The following is a 9,473-nucleotide window of genomic DNA, read 5'->3' as shown; positions in this document are numbered from 1 at the left end:
GTCTTAGGGGTGAGCAGGTGGGAGAGGAAGGAGGAGCTAGTCTCAGGTGTGAGCAGGTGGGAAAGGAAGCAGAGCTATTCTCAGGTGTGAGCAGGTGGGAGAGGAAGGAGGAGCTAGTCTCAGGTGTGAGCAGGTGGGAGAGGAAGGAGAAGTTAGTCTCAGGTGTGAGCAGGTGGGAGAGGAAGGAGGAGCTAGTCTCAGGTGTGAGCAGGTGGGAGAGGAAGGAGGAGCTAGTCTCAGGTGTGAGCAGGTGGGAGAGGAAGGAGGAGTTAGTCTCAGGTGTGAGCAGGTGGGAGAGGAAGGAGGAAATACTTGGGTAGCCTAAGCAGCTTGAGTACTAAGTGCTCATTGGCTGGGATTCAGGCTTGGCTAACCCATGGTTTCTTACATAAATGTTGTACTTACTTAGCAGAAAGCTATGCTTCTCGTTAGAATTCATCATAGTGAAATGACAGTCATTGGGTCTAGAAGAGCAATGACTGATAGATATGGCTTTTGCTATTCTTTATCAGCTTGTGGATCACCCCAGAGTCCCAGGATGGCACAGTCTTAGGATCATTTGCTGGCTCCAGAACATCAGTTATTCTTCCCTAAGCTCTTTGCTGGTGATTCTGACCCCACACCCATCTGAGCAAGTGGCTGAGCCTGCCCCAAGGCTCTGGGAAGCTCTGGGAGTTCCTTTTAGAACTCCCACACAGCAGGAGGTGGTGACATCTGTTCCTAGAGGAGCCCATTGAGCCTGTGCTGTGGCTTCATATTGAGCAAGGGGCTAGTCAGATTGCCACACACATGTTGGATGTGCTTGCAGATGGAAAAGAGCTTCAGTAGCCCGACCCTCACATTCTGGTCTTAGCTAGTGTCATAGCTGCTGAACTCCAGGGCCAACAGTTTTGATTGTTTTGAGATTCACGGCCCTGCCAGGTCTCATGATCAACATACCATTTTCTTAAACAAAGGTGTGCTTTGCTTGCACTGGCTTTGCTCCACTAACTTCCCACAGCTCCAAAGACTGGGTCCTGCCACCTGTTGTTGCCCAGACTCCCTTGCACTTGGCCATGGCTCTAGGAGGATTATTCTTTCATCGAGGTCTGCAGGATCCTTTTTGAACAGAGATTAGGATCATTGAGGGTGAGCTGGGCTAGTTTTGCCTGGTGTTTGTTCTTTACTTCTTGTCCTTGTTGCTTGAGTGACTCCCACACAGCGTCTGGAAGAAGGTGGGGTGTTGTCAGAGTGGGCTCTCCTACCTGCCTCATCTTAGGCTACCTTCAGGTTATTAGGCTTTCTTATTGATATGCGGAGACAGGAACAAGCTGGTCCCCTGGTACAGGCAGCTCCAGCATGTGGATTTTAGGGAGAGGAGGACAAGGAGAAGGGAGAGGTGTGGGACCGCAAGCCCTCTCAGGGCTGAAGGTACACTGATGGAGAACAGGCAAGCGGGGTGAAGGGAAAGATGAGGTGCACTGGGAATGTGGAGCACTGCAGAAACCTTGCCCACTTAGAAAGTAAAGTAGTTGAAACCTAACTATGATGGTCAGCTTTGGTCGTCAACTTGACAAGAGGGGAAATCAACCCAGGAGATCAACCTCTGGACTTGTCTATAAGAGCTTTAGTTGGGTTAACAGAGGTGGGGAGATGCACCCTAAATGTAGGTGCATTATCCCATGGACTGGGATCCCCAGTTGAATAAGCTGGAGAAAGTCAGCTGAAAACCTTCTTTCATCTCTATTTTCTGGTTGTAGACCCCATGCGACCAAATGCACCACACCGCTGCGGTCTTGCCTTCCCTTTGATGGCGGACTATGCCATCGAGTGTGAGTCGGAACACACCCTTCCTTAAGGTGCTTCTTGTCTAGTATTTGCTCACAGCAACAAGAAAAATACCTGGTACCCTGACGCTGTGCTTTGAGTCCTGGTAAGACGTAAGATTCCTCTTTGTCACTGACTTCCTCTACTTCCTTCTCCTCTCTTTCTGATTGCATGGTCCATCCCATGAAAGAGATGTACTGAGATCCAGCCTGCTCAAAGCATCTGGGGGCTAGCCTTGGAACCCCTTCCCATAGGAAACATATTCTATGGAATTGCATTCTAGCTCTCAGTGGATTCCTGGAGTCCTATATGTCCATAGCTTGTCAACGCCCTTGGTCACTTGCAGCCTTCTCTCACAGTGAACAGGATTCCCACGAGTACAACCATGACAGTGATTGATGCCTCTTTGCTAGTCACCCTGATTCTCTCAGGACTGAGGGAGAGACCCTCACAAAGCAGGAAGGAGTGCATCTAATCCCCTCACGCCCAAATGATCCTGAGACATAGTCAGAGATTTGAACTGTGATCTTTTCAACCACTTCCCAAACTCCAGCCTGAGAATTTTCCAGCGAGCTAGATAAATACAGACTCTCGGGCTTTTACTCCCCAGGCTTCAATTCCAGTTGCTGATGTTTCTCTGGAACTTTCAGGCAATGGTGGCTGAAAGTTCATGGGTCATACTTGGTGTAGTAAGGGTCTGGTCCAACCCCTCCATTTCCCGAGAGAAAGACAGAAAAGATTACAAAGCAAAGCAAGGTGGCCTTCTACCCAAACATCTACCTACCCAAGTCACTTTAGAAGGAAAATAAAAGTCAGGCCAAACCCAGCAGGCCATGAAGCTGCATGTCGGGCCTCTGGCCTGGCCCAGATGGTTGGGACACGAAGAATGTTAGCCACTGTCATTGGCTGGTCCCCCGTTGACAGGTTGTCATTGACAGCAGAAACTTGGCCAATGGCAATCAATCAGGGGGTCCCGCGCTGCCTTAAATACCAGCAGAGCAAACAGCCTCAGACAAAGCTGAGCCATATATCAATTACCAAGAGGCTGCATGCTCCTCTGGGTGGAGGCAGTTGGAGTGAGCGGCCAGGGCTGCTGCCCCAGCTGATAAGGGCCCACATTGTTTGGGGACAGCTGGCGGTCCGATAAGGGCCTGCAAGCCCGAGATAATGGCAGTGGGCAGACGCCTCACGGCAGTTTAGAATTTCTTGGGTCTCCAAGAAAGGTTCTATTAAGCCCACTGACCCCAATTGAATATTAATTAGCTAATTAACGGATTTATTGTTCCACGCCATTTCTGGAGAGGCCATTTTTTTTCGAGTGCCATTATTTTTGTAAATGATTTTTCGCATTGTGCATAATTGAATCTTCGCAGCTGCCAGCATCTTCTGCATGATTTGGCAAAAAAAAAAAAAAAAAAAAAAGAAGCAGAAGCACTTAGGGTTTTTTCTCCTCCCCCCCCCAGAACAAATGTTTTCAGCCCCTCCTGCTCCTGCCGGAGGAGGGGGAGCCGGAGACCTCTCTCTGTTTCACAGGTTTGTTTTTTAAGCTCAACTGCAGAGTCGCTACTCCTTTTTCCTGCCTTTTGTAGGCAGCTGAGGGCTGAAGCACTCCGGGCAATCTTGTAGCAGCCTTTTGTCTAGCTGTCTTGAAACTGGCCAGACTTAGCATTGCACAGCCTAAACTCCTCAAAAGCATTGTGTTTTCTATGAGAGGGTAGAGAGAGGGGGAACAAGGCAGGAACTGGCCCCACCTAGAGCCCTCAAGGAGGCTGGTCAGTTCTGAATTGCCAGAGGAGACGCTCTGTTAGCAAGCAACTCTCGCAGGGCTCAGTCTGTGAGTCTGGCCCTATTTATCTAAACCTTCACTACTGGAACCAGTCTTGGTTCTCTCTGCTCTGGGGGAGGGGCCAAGAACCCCATGCCTCTCTGTTGCTCTTTAATAAGTCTTTGCTCCAAATTTCACACCAGGGTTGCCTGACTCCCTGGAGCTGTCATTTGACCACAATAAGTTGACCCAGTTGGTCCCATAGGCAAATGGCTGATTGCATGGATCCCATCCCTCATCAGAGGGTCTGGAGTGGGAGTGGGAGGGGTATGCTGGGGTGGGGCTGGGGTGGGCAGCTTGGCAATATTGTCAGGCAGCATTGGGGAGCCCTGTTGGACCTCTTGTCCCTTTCTGAATGGGTAATGAAGCCAGGGCAGGCAGAGGCTCCAGGAATATTAGTTAGGGCCCCCCGGTGGGAGGGTCTATAGAAGGCGTGTGCCCAGGCTCTGCCCCTGGCCACCAGGGGCTGCAAAGCTTTATTGGGATTTTTTATTAAGCCACCTCTTCCTGGCCCCATTTTGGTCCCTCTCCTGCTGTCTGTGCTCAGAAAAAGGAATTCGGGGTGGGGGCTGCTTTTCTGCATGGAGACATGAGTTGGGTCCTCTACTACAGACATTGGCTGGAACCCCCTCAACTCCACCTTTCCTATACCACAAATAGACCAACAAACTGTCATGGATACCCCTTCCAGGAGCAAAAGGTATAGAGGGGACCAGGTAAGGCAATGCCTTTGTTAATTAGCTATATTTCTCTCTTTCACAATGTGTGAGTACTTCAAAAACATTGTTTTGTGCATAACTACTATTTTATCTGTTAATCTATAATTTTTAAAGTTGTAGAAAGTACATCAAATATGTTGCTCAGAATGAGTGGTGGCCCTTGGAGATAGAGGCCAGGGTCATCCAGTCTCTACTTAATAAACACCTTAAGGAATGAGATGCCCCCTAACAAGTATCTTGAAGACCTTTATGCAAAGCTTACACGGTCCTTTCTCTAATCCCTGGTCTCCTTGTGATGTCATTCTGCTAATAATAAAATAACAATAACAGTACATAGGATAGTGTTAACTTTGGGTCTATTGTATGCCACACATTGCATTAGGCACTTTTGATCTGTCACCTCCCTTAGTCTTCTTATTGTCTCTGTGAGGTAGGGACACTCTCTTGAAGTAAGCAATGTAAAGCCATAGCAGCCCCTCCAGAGCCTGCCGGGTGCTGGAGCACCTGCTTTAGGCTACTCTGCTTCTTGGTAGAAAACCCTGGGCTATGGCTGCATTCTAACAGGGAGCTGCAGCTCCGATGCAGTGGAGGGACCTCGGGTGGCGCCTTTGCTGGCATGGACCTTCCCAGAGGCTTGAGGTGACCTATCCAGGAGAGCAGAGGGAACCCACAGCCACCGACAGTTTATACCCATATTCTGGGTCAGCAATATGGTTCTTGGCAAGAGGTTCATTCCCGTCTAAAACACTCATATCCCCCATTATTCAGACTTGCTATTTATAAAAGAAGCCTCTCCCCCCCCCACAAATCCCCTTTGCAAACTCTCAAAATTGCTGGCCTTTTTCTCACAGAAGATGCCCCATTATTTTGACATTTGGGGAAACTGACATTACTCTCAACTCATTTCCCACCAAGCCCCAAATGCTCTGCTAGAGGACTTAAAAGAGAACCATGGCTCATACAATTTGGTAAAAGTCATCTGTCCAATTTGAACAACTTTCCCAATTTTATTCTCTGGGGTGGGAGCTGTCTGAGGAGTGAAGAGTGGTTGAAATCCCTGGTATGTAAACTGGATTTCTAAACAGAGAAAAATAGACTTAGGGAATACTGGTTGAATGGGAACACCTGCCCTCTGATACCCCCAAAAGGGTTGAAGTAGGAGTTTTGATGAATATAGACAAAAAAGTAACCAAGGTGGCCATGGGAGTGGATTAATAGAATCCCAGTATGTAAGAGGTGGGAGCAAGAGAATCAGGAGTTCAAGGGCATGCTTGGCAACATAACTAGTTTAAGGCCAGTCTGGGCTATAAGGGACTTGGTCTCAATAACCCCTCCCTTCCAAAAAAAGAGTGCTACAGCTTGCAGTCCCAGCACTCAAGAAACCAAGGCAGGGGGGTTGCAAGTTCAAGGCCTGGCTAGAATACTTAGCAAGTTCTGGACTTGCCTAAGTTATAAGATGAACCCTTACCTAAAATTTTATTTTTGAAAAACAAAACACAAAAATGCCCATCAAGGGCTCATGAAGAGCAAATAATGCAATGCCCACTCCTTACCTGGATGATAGTAGTGGTGTCTCCAAGGCTGCTGTCTACTCTGTCTCCACCCCTGATTCCCTCTGAGTGGCCCTTGATGTCATCCACGAATGATCTCTCAAAGAGCACAGATCCAGTCATGCCCTTGTTCTATTAAAAAAACTTTGCCATTTCCCTGTGGTCTTGTGGGTGAAGGTTTCTCTAGCCTGAAATGAGAGCCCTGTTATCAGCCTTGCAGGTCACCTCCAGGGCCTCTGGGATGCAGGCATGGCCCCACTCTCTCCCATCTCTGTGTCTCTACCGGCTGCCTCACGCTCATCCGCCCCTGTCTGAGATCTCAGAAACTTTCTTCTCCTGGAATGCTGGTCCCCTCCATGCAGCCTTCTTGCTGCGGCCTCTGTTCTGAGCACAATGAGTTATGACATTTCCATGGGCTGGCTCCTGACTCTTTTCTTTGTGATGGTTTTTGAGGAAAGGGCCTTGGCTTCATTTATCTTCTGCATCTCTCTTAACCTGTGTTAGGCATTGGTTAGATAAAAGGATAGGTGGAAGGCAGGATGGGGGGATGGGTAGCAGTGGGGGATGAATTAAATCACCTCACTTTTCTCTCCTCACAATACTCCTCTTGGAGCTGCTTTCCCATTTTACAGGTGAAAGGTACCACAAATTGCCATGTAGGTAGGTGATGCCCAGGAGAGAATAGACATCAGCTCTTTGGCTTCTTGGGATAGAGAACTCTGGTACATTAGATGTTGTTGTGGTTCAAAACTGAAGCATTCCTTTGAGACTCACGTTTTGGGTAGTTGTTTCCCTGATGGAACTGTCTGAGGAGGCTGTGAAGCCTTTAGACTGTGGGACCCATGTGGTGGAAGTAGACTATTAGGGGTGGACATTTGAAGGCCATTGATGTCTGGCCTCTAGTTCCTGACTGTGTGAACAGCCACGAGTTCTTAGTTCTACACATTTGCTACCAGGATGGACTGAAACCATGAGCTGAAATAAATACTTCCTCCTTCCTGCTTTGTCCCAACAGACATGGTGATTATGGTGACACAGAAGTGACCAACCCAGGTGTGGACCATTAGCATAGTGAGAGTGGGGAATGGAGAGTGGGTCATGAAAATTCTGAGAAGGGCTAGCGCTTGTGACAGAAAATACCTAAGGATGTAAATACTAAGCTGCTCCTTGCAGATACAGCAGCTGGAGACACGAGGGAATCTGCAGTCTTGACTGGATAAAATAGAAGGTAGGCCACTGAGAAGTGGGGTGTGCTTAGACCAAACAAGGGGCAGGAGTTGTGGAGATCTAGACGTCACCCAGATGGGGTCAGGAGCCTGGAATATACGTCTATTGGGATACTCTGAAATGGGTACTTCTTCTCTACATTGAGCTTTTCTGGCTTGCAGACATCAAAAGGCAAAGCTTGAATGTAGGCAGGACTGAAAGTCCAGAAGGGGACTTAGATTATAGCACCTCACTCTTTGAAATGTCTCTGCAGCTGGGGGTCAGTGGGGACAAAACCAGCTGTGGAATATAGAGTCTGGTTCCTACTTGGCACACTGGGAAGGCTTTGGCATCTCCAACAGAGCAGGTAACACCACTTTCCCATATAATACCACTGCCTTCCATACAGAGCTCACTGAGGAGCTAAACTAATGTGTATATTACACCGTGAGGCTGGGAGGAAAGCATGGAGGGACAGTTCATATCACATGTGACGGCAAAGGAAAGGCTTCTGACAGATGCCAGGAGAAGAACCTTAGGAACTGCATCTCCCAGGCCTCAATAAATACAGGAAAGCAGAGCCAGATGGAGTTTTAAGCCTAAGTTAGAAACCCTAATTCAAAGAACAAATGTTAGGAAATAAACACATTTAGACTGAAATTAAGAGAGAGGACTGGGCATGCTGCTGAGTTGATAGAGTGTTTGTCAATCGTGCATAAAGTCCTGGGTCTCAATCCCACTGCTGCACAAACCTTGTGGTGGCACACACCTTTTTGTTTTGTTTTGTTTTCGAGATACGGTGTCTCTGTTGCTCTGGGACCTGTCCTGGAATTCACTCTGTAGACCAGGTTGGCCTCAAACTCACAGAACTACCTCTGTGGTATAGGAGGTCCTTCTGTATTTGTATTGTTTTCATTGGTTGAATAAAGAAACTGCCTTGGCCTTTTGATAGGGAAGAATTTAGATAGGTGGAGTAGACTGAACAGAATTCTGGGAAGAAGGGCAGTGTGGTGGACGCCATGGTTCTGCCTGAGACAGATGCTGGTTAAACTCATGCCGGTAAGCCACAGTTATGTGGCAATACACAGATTATTAAAAATGGGTTAAATCAAGATGTGAGAGTTAGCCAATAAGAGACTAGAGCTTGTGGGCCAAGCAGTAGTTTAATTAATACAATTTCTGTGTGGTTATTTCAGGGGTTAAGCTAGCTGGGCGGCAGGATGTGGCCACCTCTGCCTGCCGAATACTGAGCTTAAAGGTGTGCACCACCACCATCTGGCCATCACACAGTTCTAGTCCCAGTACTTTGGAGGTAGAGGCAAGAGGACCAGAAACTCAAGGTCATCCTCGGCTACATAGTGAGTTTGAGGTCAGTGTTATTTATTAATTTGGTGTTTTGAAACTACTTCCTCTGAATTGAAACATTCCCTCCTGGGTTCAGGAGGGAGCCTCATTAATACTGAGGAACCTAACCAAGATTACAAGACCCAGGAAGTTGAGAAAGCCAAAAGCTTCCCAAGGTTATAAAAATGGTAGACAATTTCTGGAAAGAGGAAACTGGTGCAGCTGCCCATCAGCTGCATAAGGAGCTGCAGGAATGCAACTTTTATCAGACATCATTCATGATGGGGTTTGCTTTTCAATGATGCAACTCTGTTTAAGTTACTTCTGTTCCTGTAAAGAACCCCAATAAATCATTAGTTTTCCAAGCTAGACTTCTGTGGAATAATTTCTTTGGTCTGTCATCAGTGTCCCATCTAGGGCACTCTCTGTAATTTTCACATCTCCCTAGGAAAAGATAATAACTCTATTCATTTTATAATGTATTATTTGTTTGTTTGTTTGTACCTTTCTGGTTTTAAATAGGGAACCATCTGCTCTTGAGCCTAAAAACTTGTCTAGGAAAATCCAGCACCCTGGAGAGCTCCATGGAGACTAGCCACCGCAGCCCCAGCCGTGACTGAATTCCCCTGGGATGCAACAAAGGTTTAAGTTCTGGTCTGGGCTCAGGAGCTTTTACTGCAAGTTGCAGAGGTGCTGGTGTCCCCTCACCACGCAGATGTTCCCCCTCCTCCTTGACACCACTCCATCCAGCTTGATCCCATCTTGTCTGTTCTATCTAGCCTTTGCTTTTGGGGATTCAATAGGATGCTGTGGTGTAGTGGGTCTTCAAAATCCAGCCAAGACAGGGGAGAGCCTCTGCTATTGCCCAGGAAGAATCTACGGGGAACCAGTTCCTGAGGTGGGGTTGGGCAGAGGGTGAGAGCAAGGCTCCTCCTCGAATGGGAAACGTTTAGTAATTAGCCTTAATGAGGAGGAAAGGGTGGCCCATTTCATTGCAGGAAAATGGGATTTTAAAATCATTTC

The sequence above is a fragment of the Microtus oregoni genome, unplaced genomic scaffold (assembly GCF_018167655.1).
Source record: "Microtus oregoni isolate MIOR12 unplaced genomic scaffold, Mior012 000016F_ref0000370, whole genome shotgun sequence".
In the NCBI taxonomy this organism is placed as follows: domain Eukaryota; kingdom Metazoa; phylum Chordata; class Mammalia; order Rodentia; family Cricetidae; genus Microtus; species Microtus oregoni.
The sequence above is the reverse complement of the archived record's forward strand: the minus strand, read 5'-3'. Positions refer to the sequence as shown.